This window comes from Haemaphysalis longicornis, unplaced genomic scaffold, assembly GCF_048455015.1.
Source record: "Haemaphysalis longicornis isolate Haplotype H1 unplaced genomic scaffold, Haemaphysalis longicornis Haplotype H1 scaffold_4, whole genome shotgun sequence".
NCBI lineage: Eukaryota > Metazoa > Arthropoda > Arachnida > Ixodida > Ixodidae > Haemaphysalis > Haemaphysalis longicornis.
The window spans coordinates 65966552-65986460 of record NW_027526361.1 but is presented as its reverse complement, the minus strand read 5'-3'; the positions used below and the strand labels follow the sequence as shown (position 1 = coordinate 65986460).

The 19909-nt window shown below is 46.3% G+C and overlaps 1 long non-coding RNA gene across 1 annotated transcript in view; it reads right to left on the bottom strand.

The window, feature by feature from the left end:
- Nucleotides 1-385: 385 nt before the first annotated feature.
- The window catches only part of LOC144178858 (uncharacterized), a 723527-nt gene continuing 704003 nt past the window's right edge, over nucleotides 386-19909 (bottom strand). The window contains exon 3 of the long non-coding RNA XR_013324071.1: nucleotides 386-1126. This is a non-coding gene — a long non-coding RNA (uncharacterized LOC144178858). The remainder of the gene's footprint in view (nucleotides 1127-19909) is intronic.

The following is a 19909-nucleotide window of genomic DNA, read 5'->3' as shown; positions in this document are numbered from 1 at the left end:
AAACATAATATATATTGAAACTCGGTATATTGAAACATTTCAGCAACCCGAGTAGCTGTACAGATGTTTGATTTAACAGCGCAACTCGGGCACGGACGAACTGAAAGGACGACTTCGTCTTAGTTGCATTGTTCAAAAAAAAAAAAAAACACGAATGTGTACATCTCGTCCAGCTTACTATCCTCGCGTCAAATAAAGCCCCCGTTGATTAAAATTTCTTGAAAAGTCCGCGGAAGGACCGAATAAACTTTCTTACGAAGCTTTGGCCGACGTGGTATGGGTAAAAGTTAACCAAACTGGGTCCAATAAACCCATCCCTACACGGTTTTAACGTTTCCGACAGCAAATCAAAACATGGTACTTTCATCCAGCAACACATTGCAGCTTTATTTCAGCGCCAAGATTTTCACGACAGTGGATGTTTCTCCTCTATGGCCCATTGAAACACATTACAGTTTGATGAAAAACAAAGAGCGGAATGCTCCCCTCGAGTCTGAACCTTGGAGGCACTTTTTCATAATTTTATTTTAATAGTGACCTCGCAAGTGTAAAAAAAAAAAAAAAGCCCGAAGTGCCGTGGGCGTTGAGTGTTTTTCTCCCCGTCCATCGAAGCAGCCGTCCAAGGCACCGAAAAACGTTTCACTCAACGATGCGTGGACGCTTTGCCCTTTACTGTTGTTTAGACGTTGTTTTTATTACGGTTTTTTTCTTTAACACTCCTGGATACCACAAGAACTGACAGGGTTAGAGACGGGGTGCTTCCCAGGCGAGATAAAACGACGAGGGAAACAAACCTGGGTGTTTTCAAGAAGTTTTGGCAAACGTTCGAGACTCCGTTGTCGGCTTGTCGAGTCCACTTTGTTTCTGTCCGGGTAGTTCGGCCGGCACGTCGAACGCAGTGGGAGCAATCTTTGTTCGTTGTCGAGGTCGGTCACGTTGGGGGGCGTTCCTTTCTGATTTCTGTTTTGCCTTCTTTAGATATCTCCATCACGGTCTCTTCTTCATTCGGTGCTTTGCAGACTCGGTCTTGATTCCCCTTTGTAGGCGTCCTACTCTCGCGTATCGTCCGACTCTCAAGAACTCGAAGCCGGTGACGAGGCACAGCTCCTGGGGAAGGTTGGTCGAGCTGCGTAGAATGTTTCCTGCAGTTATTCACTCTAGCGCGTTAACCACGTACATTTCTATAGTTACAGTAGGGGTACCACGTTAATTCATACATTAATTAATACGTTAATTCATACGCAAAAATTTAGTTTAAACTGGTGTGAAAGGTTCGAAACACCAGTGGAACGAGCTGCATGCAGGAGCAGCACTACTCGACAATATTCACATACCAGCCCGTATTTTATGCGCGAAAGCTAGTCGAAATCTTGTGCTTCCGCTGCTAAAGAAAGCGTAATGGTGTTCCAGTGCTGTTGTTTCTCCTTTTTGAGATGAAGGGCTGTTTTCGGGCACGTATTAAGAGCCTTTTATCCAGCGGTTGAAACCGGGGGAAAATCTTGATGAGCACGTTGGAGGTTTGTATATAGTCTAGACATTCTTATTTCCCACAACGTTCTAAGTGAGCCCCTTGCGACACCGTGCTTTCGGCTATATAAAGTGCCACTCGTCGCTGCTCGCCCTTCTTGGAAACGAAAGCTCTGCTTATTGGAAAGGAGACAGCAATTCGCGCAAAACATATCGCCACGGGGCACCTGCAAAGGACAGCGTCAGCTGGGTGTTTTATCGGCTTCTGAAGACGTAGAGGATGCTGAGGTTGAGTGCTCGAGGATGGGGAAGGGAAGACAAGGTTCGGCGCGGCATCAGCTTCACTGGATAACTTCAGTAGCTAAGTCTTGCGCAATGTACATCGTGCAACTATCTCTTTAACTGCGCCTAGGCCACGTAACAATATATTAGGGGTGGTCCATCAGAGTATCTTATGAAGGCAATCACCACATATCCCTCAACTGCTCACCTGTTATGGCCAGCCGAGAAAACTGGAAATTTTTCCATCGTTTAAAATTCACAGTACAGGCCTACACAGGTATACCGCAGGGGTGGGACACTCCTTACAATGTTTTTGTCGGAAAGTCAGTCGCTTTACGTTGGATGTTGGCAGACTGCGGGATACAACTATAAGACAGGCAACCAAAGCAGTTGTTTAATAACCAAGGTTAATTAAGGTTAAATGGAGGAGAAATGCAGTTATGACGTGGAAACAGATCACCCCGCTCTCCGTGACTGCGTCTTAGTCACCGGACTTCACTCCCTCGGGTAAGCGAGCGTAGACGCAGTGGAGTGCGCCCTCCACCCACAACCCGCATGGCGACACATTCTGCGGGAGGTCCAATGGACGGTTAGCGCGTTGGGAGTATCTGACTCTTACCTGGAACTGCGAAGGAAGCTCGCCCGAGGCAGTTATGCGCTCAAGCGCTATAAAACAAACGAGGAAAGACGCAGACAGGAAAACGTGTAAGCCATTAACAAAAAGTTTTTGGACCGTTTAACGGGTCAGTGCATCTAGGTTGGCCAGCTGCTCCTTTTAGGTACAAGGGAGATTATCGCCAGCTAATAGGGCGCACAGAATCCCTTCAGCCCTTGTTTGTATCTAGCCTGTGTTGTTGTTGTCAATGTCCCCTTTGTTTCGTTTCCTTTTCTCCTTTTTTCCTCCTGGATTTACGTTCGTTGTAATCTTACCACTCAAAACATGTAACCGACACAACAGCTGTCAGAGCTACTCCTGAACCACGTGTAACCTTCGGCATAACGTGTATATTTATGTGTAAATAACGTTATTGTATAAAAAACGATCATTTCTTTTTCCCACACATCAATTGGGCCGTAGGATACCTCGAATGTAGAAGAGCAAGACCGGTTGAGCTGGTTTAAGCGCTTTTTTTTCAAAAAAACGTCCACTCAGTCCAGTCCAAAGTAAAAATTAAAGAGAGTACCCTCAATGGGCGGCTCACGGGATGGGAATCATGTCAATTGTCAATCGCGTAAGCATGCTGACTGTGATTGATTCTCATATTCGTCTGACAAAACAAGACTGTATCATATGAAAGTATCAGTTCTCGTTCCCGCACTTCCATTCACGGTGATGAATTGTTGAACGAAGGAGGGGAAGACGCAGGAGAAAGTACAACAGTCAAATAGAGGTACGACAGTCCTTCCCGAAACGCCGGACGGTGTGGCCAATGCGGCGCAGCCACTAAGGCCGGGTTCAGACTGCTGTCGCAACTGTCGTAATATCTTTAAACAATGACGTCATTTGACGTATCAGCCAACCGAGCTGCGTGAAACACTGCTTTTTACGTTCCTAGCTCACGATATGGCCGTTACGTCGGTAGTCTGAACACAGCCTAACAATAAGGGTAATACAGGCAATGCAGCCTGTGCAACGGGGCCTTTGCCATGTTATCATTGCGGCTCTTGCGAGAAGCGGCCGCGCATGGCCGTTACTCTTTTCCTTTTGTAGCGAAAGCTACACTACGCTACCTCAGGCAGTCTTCGCGGGGTGACCAGTTTGACCAGAGGTCAAACCACGCCCCCTTTCGCAAGCGCCCGGCATGGCGCAGCGGCCCGATGGCGGAGAGAGGCAGGCGGCAGGGGAGAGATAACGGAGGAGGGAACGGAGACGTGCGCGGGACTCGTGTCGCCTCCTGGCAGAGGAAGGCGACGAGGCTGCTGCCGTAGCGATAAGCGCGCACTATGACGGAAGGCTGGAGGCTACGTGTGGTGCAGAGCTGTGTGCGATGGAGGAAGCTTTCGCTATCAACTCGGGTTAACAAAAGCAAAACCACAGCAGCTTTTTATTCGTTTTCGTTACATGCGAAAGGATTAGTTAACTTGTTAGGTCGAAAATGTGGCGTCGTGGCACACAAAATGGCAAACAATGACCTACACAAGACACACAGAAATTACCACTCAAACAATAAAAAAAAAAACAAGCGAAAGAATGCTTGAACACACAATTGCAATACCTGAGCAGCCTGGAAACACTTAGTTATTACGGAAACACTTCTGATAGTGTTCGCCGGTGGACACATCGTGCGTATCTAATGTTCCCGCCACGCTGGTCGCAACCGAGTGGCTGAGCCACCGAAACTGAGAAAGAAAGATGAAGCACCAACAGACTTGATTACTTATTGAACCAACAAAAAACGAACATCACCATTGTTCATTTCTTCCTAAAGCTGGAACTTAGACGTCCTTCCTTCTAGCGTTAATTTGCCTTCTTCTGATAAAGCGAGCGCGCGAAAATTGGAAGTGATTCCTGGGCGCTTTATAATACCTTCATATTCAAATTAATCGCTCTCTGCAAGCGGCTCACGGACCGCAGAAACATGGTTACTTGGAAATAGCGCCCCCTTGGGTTGCCATCCAATCACGTGCATGTTTGCGGGGGTGTGTTCGCGTTTGGTTCTTCCGCAACGGAGCTGAATAATGCACATCTCGCACAGCTAAAAATAGTTATGAAGGAAGAGACAACACACACGAGCACTTGCGCAAAACACTAAAAGAAGTAAAATGAACTTGGAAGTGCCGAACGAGGTGCACACTCTAAAGGTTTCCCTTTAATGAACCAAATGCAACGTGATGGGGTCTCTTTACTCATTCACTCAACTACAAAGCGGGGACGTCCAACAGAGATGAGGATGCGGGGATGAGAAAGTGGGGACGTTCAACAAACGATATTTGCAAGCAAGTCATGCTGAGATTGCGAGACAGTGAAAGCAAAACGTGCTGGCGGGCTTGGCAAGAAAGCCCACCCCGTGCAAATCTTATTTCCCTTAACGCAAACAAGAAAGGTGGATGAAGAAAAACCACTTGCGACGGCAAGAATGTGAAGGACTTGAGTTGTTCTGACATGAAACAGAGTGCGGTATTAAGTTCACTTGTGTGAACGACAAACAGCGCGAAATATTTGTAATTAAGCAAGCATCGTCCAGGGGGACTGAGTGTCCTGACGTTGAGGATAATTGCTGTATAATTTGAAATCGAAGTGCTGAAAGAAGCCACAGAGAAAAACTGCTTTTGACCTTGTTAACGGAGCATAATAACTGAATCACTGAAAATAAAGATAAACAAGGAGAACAAAAACATTAGGACAAAAAATTGGGCTGAAGAAGTCGGCATCCAAGACGGGGGAGAAGGGGAGATTAAATTAAGAAAATGTCACAGGAGTCACAAATGTCGGGAGAACTGCTGAAACCCTTGCCGGAAGTAATTCCTGCGCCGAGAAAGTTTATTCTTCACGTGAAGAGGCGCGGAATGCTATGCGAACGAGGCCTTCTACAGTTGCGTTTTTCGTATTTTTGCTCTACCCGTTTCCCTTCCCACTTTTCTCGTTAGCGTTTTATCTTGCGGTGTTTATTCAGGTATACCTCTCCTTCAATGGTCGTAATTTCGTCCTTCTGCGACGATGAAAGCTTTTCAGCTTGTTTCGTTGCTTTTAGATACCATTCCTGAGATATTTCTTTTTGTTGGGTGGTGGGGAGGATTTTGTGTGCACCCGTGATGAAGCTCTGATTTTGTTTTTCAATTTTTCTCTTTTCAGGTGTCGATGTTTGCTCTCCACGTTTGCCCACTGTTGATCTTCGATCCATTATTAAATATTCTTGGCCCACCTCTAGAATCTTTTTATCAGCGTAGAACAGTCCGAGCTGTCTCAATACTCAGTACAAACCCAGTTTCGGATGCATGAAACAAACCATGCCATATCGATCTAAGGAATTGTTCCTTTTCCTCCAATGCGTGATTAAAGCTCCGGCGAACTGCAGGCTGAGAGCTGTGCAACTCCAGTTCTGTTAAGAAATCCTTTGTCGACAGTATGGCAAAAAGAACGAAACCAGCATCTGGCTTCCTAAACAGACGCTGCACCAGAAATTGTGGGACGAAAAGGAACGAGAAGACCAGCGTCCAGCTGCCGAATTGGTGATGGTGTTTACTGGCGAGGCAGGCAGCGCCAGCGAACCTCCTCTTCATCCCTCCTCACGGACGGCCCCTACCTGAGCATCTTTATTTCTCAACATACCCCGCCACTGCAAAGCTGGTAAGGAACTAGCGACACGGCTGTCAGCGACGCGGGTTGTGGCAAATTCCGGGCACCACTGCAACCAGCAGGCGCATGACGCCACAGCAGCGATACTTGTAGGCTGGCTGGGGTATCCAGTGCAGCGTCTGGCTGCATGTCTCGGTGCCATCTATCTCGGGAACAGCGTCGTCATAAGGTCAGACAGGCCGAGTTTGCAGCCAGCTAAACCGGCATCAAGCACTGTCCGAATACCAGGACTGAGATTTCAACGCACTGGCTGAAGAAGGATACTCAGAAAGTGCTCTTGGAAAACACGCGAGAGAGACCACGCTCCAGGCCATTCTCCATGAGGCAGCCACCGGGATCTAACGGGAATGGCGAATGCGGACGGCACAAATATTCTTCTATCGTCACTACCAAGTAATGGAGCCTCCTCTCTCCTCCCTTCAACCCACGAACGACGTCATGAGACCTCTCGCTTCACCCGCGATGAATAAAGTGGAGGTTAGCTGAACTTAATTTTCACGCGTTCGCAGATATGCGCCATCTGTTAGAGTACAAAGTAAGGAACAGCGCACATTTTGACAAGGGACGCATGGAAACACACACCACAAGTGGTTTTAGAGCAGCTCGTCTACTTCTCTATTGTTTTTCTCTACGTTTCTAACAGCACGAACTCCAACTCTTTTTTTTTAGTGCTTGATTTTACCACACCTATCTTCATCGCCGTGTTTCACCCGCTGCTTTTTCCATTTGCTTGTTGCAACAGAAACTGCAAGAAAAGTTTTACTTAAGCTAATGCAAACCAGTCGGCGGATCCGTTTAAGGCGATGTGGGATTCCGTTTAAGAGCCCATCGGACTGTAGGTTTCGGCCGAGCCATACTTGCGGCAACAGAAACAGTAGCTTGCAGATAGCGGTTTGAGCTGTACGAAGCGCACTTCCTGTACATGTGACCGACCCTTCGGTGTCTGAACTTTCAAGTCATGCCTTCTTAGCGACAAAAAACTGGCCGCATATCTGCTCTTTTCGTCGTAAATGTCGACAAAAGACGATAGTATTTGTCGACATTTGCCAAGTAAATGCCTCCTTTCGCTTTCCCGCTCTCCTCTTCCACTCCCTCTTGCGTCGCACTCCTCCTAAGGTAAACACGCTAAAGGTTTGCTCAAGTCAATTTCAATTTACCGAGTTCCAGTGCTCACCAAGGCGTTGGACTGGGCTAGTTGGTACATGTCTGGATGGAATAAAAACCAGCGATACACAGAGGACACAGAAGAAAACAGACGCCAACTTGACCCGTCGTTTTAGGGGCGAAGCTCCTTAAGTCATGGGTCTGTCCATCCCTTGTGTATCGTGGTACGTGACCACCGCATGCTTTCGGAGATGTCGCAAAGTGGGCCGCGTTGCACGCGCAAGAACCGGCTGCAACCGGCAGCGCAAACTCGGCACCGGGAGCGCGAGCTTGTCTGTGTTCGCCAACGGAGGCGCGAGCGCACGTGCACTGCGAGGGGGAGATCACGCAAGAGATCACGCCACGAACGCAGGCAGTCGTTCTCGGAGATCGAACGAGACGCAAGGACCTTTGCTCGTTTCCTCTCGTCTTGTTCGGACACAAGTTCGCCCTAAATAAAAGTTATTTCTTTACCGTTGTGTCCCATCCTACGTGACAAATTGTGGTGGAGGTGCGGGGTAGTCCTCGATGGCGCGGGGTCTTTCACCAGGTCTGGGCCTGGGAGCATTGACTCCGAAAATAAAAGTTGATTTGTACAATGTACGCACACAGTCTTACGTCTTTCTTAATGATGTAATGGGCGAACTTTCACGGGAGAGTTACGGTTACCGATGTTCTCCCCCTCTCGAGCTTCGCCCCACTTATCATCATTCATTCTGTAGATATGGCGTGAATTTTTTCTTCTGTGTCCTGTGTTTATCGCTGGTTTTTATTCCATCCAGTGCTCAAGGCCGGGTGCCTCGATGCCAGCGCTGCCGTACGGCGGAGACGCGCATGAATCGAGGCGCCCTTCTTCAATGTTTATAGAACCACGTTGCCCTATTCCACGTGCATTCCAAGCAGAACGTGGTACCTATCTAGTGGAACATTTTTTAACTGTTGCTGCTTGAATTCTTAAAATGCCGCGAGAAACTATAGTGGCGCGGGCGACAGCAGGCGACAGTGTGATTTTTTTTTGCAGTAGATGTAGTATTTCATGTCGCAAAAATCAAGCATCTATGAATTTGTTTGTAAAGGAACACTGTGAAGATCGCTTGTGTATTAATTTCCTGCCTTATGTTTGCGTAATGTCTTGTTCTTGTTGAACAATGTTGACAAACATGAACCTACGAACTGGCCTTAGACGTTTAGATTTCGCTGTGAGTATATAAGACTATTGCGCAGACTTCGTTTTTACTTTGGCTGGGTGGCTAAATCAAGTCCCACACAGACAGACAGACGGACAGACAGGCATGCAGAGAGTCCAAAATTTCTGGCTTTAAGAAGCTCAAGAAAGGCTATCGTCTTCAAAAAGATAAGGAAGGGAAATTTGCCCTGCTTATTAAATAACCCCGAGGCTGGGTGCATTGCAGCTGCTCCTTGTACGAAGCGACCAGTCTTCGCCTAAGGCGAAGCATATCACGGCGGTAATTATTCTGCTCCAATAAAGAATACAGTTTTGAACGCGACGTCACGACCTTACCTTACGTTCTCCCTCCGACTTTGTCGAGGCATTCAAGCAGCTTTAGTAAGCATAACTGCAAAACTCGTTAGCTATTCGTCCTGCAGGGGGTTGCGGCTTTAATTAGTGACACCGGAATCACGGCTACAATTAAGGCGTTCTATTCATGAGTAACGTGGCTTAGGCTTCTGTGCCAAGCAAAGTGCGCACGTGCGGGAAAATTTAAGCCGCGGAGCGAAAGCTTCCCTGGTCAGTTTCCGATTTCTATCGGGCTGGGCGCACGCGGCGTTTGCAGTGCCAGTGTTCTAACCGCTGTCCTTGTCCCCTTCTCAATTCAAGGAAGGCCACCAGCCTACCGAGGAGCGTTCTTTTACCCGTCGGCTTCGCGTGGTAGTTAACGACGCTGCGCTTGGGAGAGGTCACCGCTGCCACGGCATTCTTTAGAAGCCATTATGGATAATTGGATACATGGCTACAAGTTTGCCACAACTTCCCGAGACGACTCGCAAATCCCGCCACATCTGCCTAGAGTAAATGACGAAGAGCTGGTGGAAGTCTGCAATGCTGAGGATGACTTTGCGTCCACTACTCGCCGGAAAGACGGCGACCTCTTCGATGCATATGACGACGATTACTAGCACCGCAACTACACAAATAAACAATGATACTGAAACGGAACTGTGTCCGGCAATGGTCAACGAAAACAGCTTCGCCATTCAAGTCTTTAGCGTGAGTGGAAACTTTCCTGAATTTTTTACTACTATTACTACTACTACTACTACTACTACTACTACTACTAGTACTGCTACTACTAGCAATAGTCGTTGCATCAGATAATATTAATATTTGTAAAAGTTTTAGCAATAATTTTTATTATTAATAATAATTATATATAAATTTTGTTCACTCACAGTGTGTTTTTGTTCTGATCGTTCACAAACAGATTTGGAAAATGTAACAACGTATCATCCGAGGAACTTCGTAAAGTGCACTAAGATTTATGGACCCACATATCGCATTCAATTGGTGTTAACCTATTAGTCGTATTATGAACATTCCTGACCAGAAGCAGCTCGGCCTTTCTCGTTTAGTGACCAATAACCCTAAATTTCATTCCTATAAGGCACATTATTCCACAAAAGCTTGCCTTGATTAAGAGTTGCCATCTCTGCATATTAGTTTTCTGTATATTTCTGTAACTTTGTATCCATGCAAAAGCGTGTACAACTGCCCTGGAGAAGAAATTGCAGTAGCATAGACGAATGCACTCTCCTCCCGCGTAAATAATGCCCCAACCACCGAGCAGCAGCAGGATGACAAATGATGCACCTTACAGGAAGATGCGTACCGGCTGCATTCTCCGATCAGATGTTGTCCAGGCGTACCAGAGCAAACGGATGGGACCGCAACAACAACAAAAACAACCAGAACAAAATAATATACTGAAAATTGTAGTTATATAGAAAAAACTCATTTTTGGGAGTGTGCATTCATGGGACTACGTTGTGGGCTTGGAAACATGCCTGCAGCAGACAGCTTTCTTTTTAAGGTAACGGGCGAGTGAACGTGGAAGTTTTAGCTAATACCTATAAGTGCCCCAAAGTGCTCCTGGAAAAACGCAGACGAGTTTAAGATGCAGCCAAATGTTAGACACTGTATTTTGTTCTTTATAAGCATTCCTGGGGCTTACATTGTGATTTGTCGAATACAATATAGTGTATTGTGTCCAGTTTTTTCATTTTTCTTCATTCCCTTTCTTTTTTCCTTTTGTATTTTTTTCTTCTCATTCTTTTCTTTGTATTGCGTCTGCCGAGAAATGCTACACGATTTTTTTTGGTTAGTATTGCTATCTTGTTACTTTATCTCTAAAAGTGTAACTCTGAGATTTGTGACTTCTCAATTTGTCTTTGGCAGATAGCCCTGTATTTTTGCTATAAAATAATATATCGATGGTCCCGGTGCAGTATCAACTATGGGACCCTCGTCTAGATATATGTACTTATGTAACCTTCCCCTTTTACAAGAGTCAGTAAACTACTTGTTCTTCCTCCTAAATGCCCCCTGCTAATACCCCGTCTTAGCCACGATTAATTGCTTTCAAACATAGGACTGTGGAATACGCTCCGATACAGAAAAGATAGAAATTACCTCGTTTATAAAACGGGGACACAGGCAGGCAGAAAGCAGCGCGTTATGGCTAGCTTAAGCGATTTGGACCTCGCCGTTTCTAGTACTCCCTCCAGTCCTTAGGAATTTGAAAATTATGTTCGGGGTTTATAAATTATGTCTCTTTAATAGGCGCCGATATGTAACGGCATGAACCGTTTTTTTTAATATTTCATACTTTGGGGAGAATTGGAAATTGCGTTAGGGCAAGTGCCACGTTTCAGTGGAATGATACGGCCAGATTAAACGATCCGTGTCGTGTGAAAAGGGGAATGAGACATCGGGTGAGAAATGGATAGAGCCTAAGGGGCCCCGCAACACTTTCGATAAACGATTTCACTCCTTCCTTCGAGTTTGGAAGCACTGCGAAAGCTATAGTTATCGGCAGCAGGGAGCGGCGCTGCGTGATTTGTTGGCCGCAGCAGATACGCCTTCCGTTGCTGCTTTGTTTTCGTGGCTTTATTTTTTAACTTGCTCTTGAATGCTTTCATTGCTGCAACAGAAGGGAAACCGGCCCACAGCCGCTACATGGCCTTATGACGTAATTCGAGAGGTAGGAAATTGCCGAGACCGCGAAAGAGAGAAAATTTTTTGAGCGAGTTTACAAGTTATCTGATGGGCATCAAGCAGTATTTTTTGGCTGAGGTACTTTGCGACCCCCTAATATATTTACTGTGTGTTGGACGACTACGTTCTGCAAGCATTTAGGATTTTAACACAAGTTGGAAAAAGTGTTGCGCCGCCCCTTTAATCTGCGCTTGTCATAACGCCAAAATAAATGACTCAGGACTTGTTCCCGTATTCAACTTAACCACCGCTCAGAAAACTGCCTTCACCTCTCTGTCAGTCCTTATGGGTCAGTGCACCTTTCGCAGGCAGCGTTCGCCACAACCCACTGAAGATTGACAAGAAATATCACTTACATGGCTGTCGAAGATTTTAGCGGCCATTCTTTTGAGTAAGCCCTTATCATTCATGTTTTACAATAAGCATTGAATCTATTAACCCGAGATTCCGAGGCAGTAGCGCCAAAAAGGAAGACAACTCTTCATTTTGTTGTAGATTACATACTTCCTAAATGCTTATAGGTTTTTTGGAAAATTTGGGAATGAGTAGGGGTTTATGTTTTCCGCAAGAATACAAAACGCCAAAAAAAAGTCTACGAATGAGACTTTTGCAGGTTGAGAATAACCTACAAAACTGTCGTTTCGGTATTTTGAAAAAAAAAGGTAATACTTGAAACAAAAAGACACGTCATAGCCGGCTCGGGGTATCATCGAGGTGATTTGATTAGCACCCATCACGTCAGGTCTAAGCGCATGGCTTTCGAAATCCCGTCATTCAGTCAGGTTTGCGTGGTATATCGCGTAGGTAGCGCTTGGGAAGACGCTGAAGCCCAGTTAGCTTACCAGTCTTAAGTGTAATTGTGTGGCTCATGTTATTAGTAATTCATTCATTTATTCATTCTCTCATTTTATCTACTTTAGAACATTGGTTGGTACAACAGTGAAACTTTCATCTGTGCCCTTAGCAACAATGCTAGTACACGGGCCCGTGATTTATTGATGGATTGTAGGGTTTAACGCGCCGACTCTTATCCAGGTGATGAGGCGCGCACTAGTGGAGGGCTCCGGATTAATTTTGACCACCTGGGGATCTTTGACGTGCGCCGATATCTCGAAAACACGGGTGTTTTAGCTTTTCGCCTTCATCAGAAAAGCTGCCACCGCGGCCGGGAATTGAACCCGCACACTTGTGAGGCTACGAAAACGAGTAAACATAGCCTTTATGTGAGTGTAGTCTTTCCTCTGAGCTTGCTTGGACATACACCCGAATGATGACACTCATCACGCTAGGTGCAACCGAATTGATAGCTCACTTTCTGGGACGTACCGAAGTCGTGTGTACCAATTAGTATAGCGATGTGGTAAGAATACTGCAACGATTATTTCAGGGTGCAAACAAATATCCTGATTATACAAAGCCTGGCGAAAGAGGTTCCCAGGATTTCGAGAAAACATCACTGCATTGTTTGCAGAATGTGGAGATCTTGCTTTGTAGTTCATGGCATCAGCATAAAGGGGTGGTACGTTTGAAATCCGCGAACACTATTCGAGGCGCCCGAATTTGAAAAATACTTGCGATAAAATGGCTCGCGCTTGTTATAATTATTCTGGAAAGCCGCAGGTCCTTACATGTGAAAGTTATTGTTTCTGGAAAGATTGCATACGACATAAAGTTGCCATCAAGTCGTTCTTTATGGCACCGCTGGCTATTGTAGCCGGTACAGCATCAGAAGTAATCCGCATTGTTCCCACGTCTAGCTCATGCCTCCGAGGAGAACGATTCAAAATTAGGACAATTGGGAGTAAACAAATTAAAAAAAAAACGGAGCCGCAAGTTTCATTTTCAACAGCACGATTGAAATGCGGAATTAAATTGCCCAGATTTCTTTCATGAAACACTTGTCCTAATCACCTTAACAATTTGATAAAAAGTCACTCGGTACCGAAGTAGCCCGATGAATCAAAGCTGCTCGGTGTTCGAAGAGCGAGAAATTATTGATTTGTGTTAGGCTGGTCACGCTACTAGAAATGCTAGAGGCGTGTAAAGGGCAGGATTAGTTCGGCACCATTACAGCATCCGAGACGGTGACCTATGAGCCCTGGAGGAACACTATAACCAGGCGAACCGCAAAGGAAAGGAGCGTGCGAAGCGACCTTCTGGTGGTAAATATAAAAGCATGAAAATAAAGTGCAGGTTGAACAGAGGGATGAATGCGGATGGCTGCTGCCTTTTTAAGCGACACCAATAATACTTGTCTGTTTGCAACAGACCAAAAGTTTTCAGTGCGGACCACTCTAGTGAACCGGGTTGTCCTCGTAGCTCATCGGGCGTCAAATACCCACGCAGCATGGCATCACGACGTCACCCTTCCAAACGGAGGCTTCGTGAAGAAAACCGCTTCCCCTGGTCGGGATCGAAGCTGTTTCCTCGCGTTAAGAAGCCGATGGGAAACCCATTGCGCCACAAAAACACATGTTACCCATCTGCAACGGGTCAGGGTTGATCTTTGCGCTGCACCGTTGCCACGGACGTTGTCATTGCTGGGCCTCAATAAGGTACACAGTAATATAGAATAAAGAAAAAATAATGCATGAGGGCAGAATATCCTCAAACTAATATGATGTCAGTTCAATGTGTCTTGAATGGTTTTTGTAGCGCAAGCTAAGGTTTACAGTACCTCGGGCAGTATTCGCAGGGTTACCAGTTTTGCACTTTAGCGCTAGAAGTAAAACCACACCACCTTTCCGCAAGCGCCCGGCTCGGAGCAGCGACCGGATAACGGGGAAAGATAGGCGGCGGGGGAGAGATAGGCGTGGATGGAAAGGAGGCGTGCGCGGGATCCGTGCGCGGGACGTGGCTAGAGGAAGGCCAGGAGGACGCCGCCGGAGCGATAAGCGCGTGCCAGGAAGGAAATCCACGACGCCAAGTGCGGCGCAGAACCGTGTCAGATAGAGGAAAGAGAATAAACTTTAATTAAATCAAGGAAATGCTTCAGAGATCCGATAGAGGGAGACGAACATCCAGCTGTGGTACCTCGTACAGACGCGAGGCTTAAATAACGCCGTGAGGCGAAAAAGAAGAAATACGCTACGGCTGCGCACAGCTTCGCTAACTGCGAGCTACCTGCTACCTGCTACCTGCTACAGCTACCTGCTACCTGCGCATTAGTGTGAGGTTCCTTCATTTCTTCTCAGGTCACTGCGGCACCGTCTCTTGACTACTATCGGTATCAACGCCAGTATAATACTGAAACCAGTCAAGTGAGGGCGCCACAGCCCCTCTTAGCGAGCTCGGCACTTACCGACAGTCTTCACGTTGACTATAACTGCTTTGACTCTTTATACTGCGCGTGAAATCCCGTGAAATATCCTTTTGGATCCCCATTTACATACAAGGAACCACTATATCCATCTAAGGTGCCATTAGCGATAACGACGCGGGAGCGGAATGGGATGGGGAAGCGGCCTAACTCTTTGCTTTCATGGCCCCAAGAACTTCAAACAAATTACCTCTAATGATCTCCGCCTCCGATCTATGATATCCACTTGCTCTTCCTGCTTCTACTGAAACACTATCTGGCTATCTCGTTACGCGACCTCGGCGTGGAATACTACTAGCTTCCATCCTCCGCTAGAAGATCAACGCAGATATACCAGTCAAAGTTTCCTGAACTGCATTACACCTGACCTGCTTGTATACCTCTTCTTGGACTACTCCCACACAGCCTGTATGCGAGAGCCTTCCGCTTCACCACCTCCCTCCTTGACTCTCAAGTAGCCAAACCACTTCGTGAGTGCCTTATTCATCTTTCTGACACTTTGCCGCGCCAATCTAATATTTCGATCGACTATGAAACGTCTAACCAACTTCGCTTTGGTCTTGATTATCTGGTTATTCTAGTCTCACGAGTTACTTAGAACGCACTCTTTCAGCAAGCTTTCCCATGTAAAAAGGGGCAAGGAGACCCATGGGAAGATCAAACACCAGGGCATCAAAGGTGGTTCACTCATTTATTCTTTTAAAAAGTTTTGAGAGCAGTGCCTCGTTTGCGGGCTTTTCGAGCACTTACTCAAGACCCAAGCCCATGATACAGACGATGATGTGTTTTACGGCACAAATGTTCATGAAGGTGGCAGCCGTGGGGATTGCGATTTTACCTTTGTGATGAATCATCATTAAGGTGACGTGGGTGAAGCGTCGTGACTTGCGAAGTGCACCTATTCTGTCAATGCAGCTGCAGCTGACGATGATGGCCGTCACTCACATACGTACGGCCAAAGTTACACTTTACGCCAGGCAGGTAACATTATCTGTGATTAAAATAGACAAGCATCAGTACACCTTTTCATTGCAACAGCAAAAAATACGGCGCCCTGAACGACACGTCGTAAACAGACCGGTGCACACCCTTTCGAAAACCGTTGCGTCCGTCGGCCTAGTGTCTTCAGGCGCTTTATTCATCTTTTCTTCTTCGTCCGTGTACCATCTCTTTTGCTCTGTGTTTGTTTCTTTCTTTTCTTTCGTGATCCCTATTTCTCTTCTGTCTGAGAATCACGTCCAGATGGACACGCCGTTGACGCACTTATGGTGGCCACTAACAAGCTTTTTGTGGCGCGGTCGTAAAAAAGCCTTCTCGGCGACTGACCATCCCGTTTTCCGGGTGCGTTGGCCAATTGAACGCCACGGGACTCAAGAGAGCCGGCTCTTCCGTCCGGGCGTGCGTGTGTGTGTGCGCGAGGGGTGGATATGTGTGTGCGTTGCTTGGCACCGAGGCAACGCTTCGCACCGGGCGCACACGTGCGGCAGCGTCAGCGTGCCGCCCCATAAAAAATACCTTAAGGTTTTTTTTTTCTAAGCCTTCGACGACTTCCGGAACTGCTGACCAGCTCTGAACCTTTCACCGGATCTCGTTTTATGACCAGACAAAAAAAATACAAAAAGGTACCAAAAATGTTTGAAGAAACTTTGACGTATTGTAAAAGCACGGGCGAGTTCAGGACCAGCTAAAATTTTCAGAATTGTAGCTGGGCTTCCTTTTTCATGTTTGTGTTTTGTGTTTTCTTCAAGAAATATCTTTATAACCTGTGAATTTAGGCGCCAGGTAGTTTCCGAATGGGAGGTTCGCGCAGGGTCGCGAGAACTTTCACCGTATAAGTTGTGACAGTAATGAAAATAATGACAAACTTTTTATGATAAACTTTTCTTTCGAATTTTCAGCTGATTCATTAACAGCATCAGCAAGAATAATTTTGTAAAGTCACAAATCTTGCACCTTTTCATTCTGCGGGAGGGAGAGAGAGAGAGTACAAACATTTATTTGGAGCAGAGCATGCACGGATGTTGGAGAGCCAGCCCGGTGAGGCGCCTCCTTGTCGAGGTAGCTCTGGTCTTCAACGGCCGTCCATGTTCTCTCCAGCAGCCCACGCTGGGATACAAGTTAAAAACTGGTCAGCTGGCCCACTCACTGCTCGTAGGTTGAGTGGGGGTTAGGGAACATGGATGGCATGCGTCCGCACTCCAGAACATGTGCTACAGAGAGCAGAGGAGGGATCATATTTTGCAGGAGGAGGGTTAGGCGGGGGGACATACAAGCGTGAACGAAGGTGCCATGAGGATAGGAATTTATTTGGAGCCGGCGGAGGGGTAATTGCCTCCGCCCGGGTGAGGTAAAGGAGAGGGGGAGGAAATTTTCGGCGTGCCAAGAAAGCAGTGTATCGGGAGTTCATCTCTATTACTGGCGGCTCGTACTGATCTCATGAAGTATGGCTTTACTGTGAAAAAAAGATCTGCGCTATTCATGTTATAAGCGTCCTCTAGTGCGTGCGAGAAGGCCCTGGCTGAACATATAGGAACAGGCAAGCGAGTTTTGTTTAGTATATGTTTTCTATACCAAATGAAAAGGGGCCCCTTCAAACATCGTGAATGAAAACGGTTTAACGGACAGGCCAGTGGAACGTTCGAATGCGGAATTTTTATAACTGTTAGCTTTACGTATTCTCTCAAAACAATGTTGGCAGCCAGGACAGTGAGCGGTCATTCTAAACACATTTAACTGTACGTTGATGAAAAGAGGTTTTAAAAAACTTATCCCCGGATAACATTATTATAAAGTGCAGTCTTTCCTAATCCTGTATGCGGTTTTTGAATCACGCAATGATACGGAGGGAGTTGTGTGCATACGTACGGTCATCTCATGCTTAGACACCACATGGCGCAACCTTTCAAGTTACAGAAAGTTTCGTGCCAAAGTACAACTGTCTACCAATTTATTTAAAAATTTCTGGTGGTTACCTCACTATATAACACTCTGGCATTCATATGAGCTAGAGGACATAAAGTCTACGAAAATCGACCGTCTGTCTCTTTAAGCTGCCTTCCTAAAGTGTTCTCATCGGACACGACAATAAAACTTAAGCGGTGCAGCGACACTGTTATTCCGAACCAGCACGGGGCACTGACGTGCAAAGCCATTTTCAGGAACAGATAAGGAGCAGTTACTATTACTAGATAATTACTAGACATTAGTCTAGTAATTATTAGTCTAGTAATTGTCTAGTAATATCTAGGCAATTGTCTAGATATTACTAGACAATTGCAATTACTAGACAGACGAAGCAAGGCAAGAGCGAATGAACTAAGATTGAAATAGAATTCCTCAGTTGTTAGTGCGTCCTTTGTACTTCTATACTTCCATTTTGGACCCTCTTTTTTTTTACCTTTTCAAGTGCTAAATACAGAACTATCTCTGAACAATAGGATACAACTATTTTAGGCGTGTGCACATTTTTAAGCCACATTTATGACACCAAAAAAGCTTGCTAATAAAGACTACTCAACCTCCATTATATTCGCGATCATTGCTGTGGTTCAGGCACTTTGTACTGTCTTTCAAACGTAGCAGTTTGCATTACAAGGATAGTGGGAAACAGCCGAAGCATACCGCCGCGCCCTCGGCATTGCAGTATCCGAAAATGAGCCCATATTTGACTCCCTACCGGGTTAAGCGAGGAAGCATGTGCCCCGGGCCTATCCTGATTGTCTTAAATAAACCAAGCTGGCACTCAAAAAAAGAGGTTGCTGCTTTTTCAATTTAACAGTCAACCAACTCAGCCGGTGTTGGGAGCACTTAAAAGCCTCGACGGCGAAGGAGGAGGGAGGCGGGGCGCAGAGAAGATGCCTCATTTCCTAGGCGAACATCCCCCGTACAGGACGAGTGGAAAAGTTCAAGAGGGACAATATTTTCTCACCTCACCTGTCACTGCCTTGTTTTCACTCGGGCCACCATGATATTATTCGGTGTAATTAGGCTAAAAAATGAACAACAGGCTATAAAATGCGAGCCAATCCACCCTGTGAAGATGGTTAGAAAGCTAAGCTGGGCAGAACACCCGCGACGATTACCCATGTGGCGTCACTTGTATTCATACACGTGGCTCTACAATGAGTGAAATCAGAGACAAGTGAAATGCACTTAACCACAACTTTTATTACTTCTAAGCAGATATTCTTTGCTAAGGTTTAATCAATGCGTGATTCATGAACGGTAGTTGGTTGAGCTGTATTGGTAAAGCACGTGACTGGCAACTCCTTTTTTATTAAATTAAACGAAGCTCAAACCCAGTGTTAGGCGACCTCACTTCTCCTCCGTCTCAGCTGCCGCCGACGGAGGTGATGATATCGAAGGCAGAGACGGATTAGTGAGATGTCATGCGTTGGAGTGAGCCTTCATTTTTTTATAATTTCTTGCGCATGCGCAAGGCACACAGTTGGCCGCTACACGCACAGCGGCGAAAGAGGTCGCGTGACGCTATCACGTGGCATTCAGCGAGAACGCAGGGGGGAAACCCGCAGCTTCGCCGTGAGTGCACCGTCTGTCTCCCCCCGACTCCGCTTGGGCTGGTAGCTCAATCGGTAAGACAATGCGCTCTCGCTCCGTTTCTCTATTCATTCCAGGTGCGATTCCTAGCGGTGCCAGTAGCTTCTTTTATTTGACACCAACGGTCGCGACCGAACCCTTGGGGGGTAGAGGTAAAAGCTTCGCTTTAAAATGCATGTGCGAGAACTCGTCGAGATTATTTCTAGCGAGGCGCCGCAACTTCGTGCTTGCTCTTTTTATTGCAGTGTCTTTGCGAAGATGACGTAGACTGGGAACAAAAAGAAATAGAATTACAAAATTTGAATTACGAATTACGCAATTTGCGCTAACTGGACACACAGAAGAAGGGAGACAAACAATGCGCAACTTACAACTATTTATTACCTAAAGAAATAGCTAGGTCGATGCAGATGCGTGCAGGCAGACGAAAGGGTCAACAACGTGATGTAAGGAAGAGAGCGCGAGAACTCAAGATCGCGTACATAAACATGCATGGCCGCAGGAACAGATAGAAATGGATGGAGATTCGTAAGCAGATAGAAGAGAAAGATAAGCGGGCATACGCTGCGACCTACAGGCCACTACGGGGCCTGTAGGTCAGAGCCTCGAT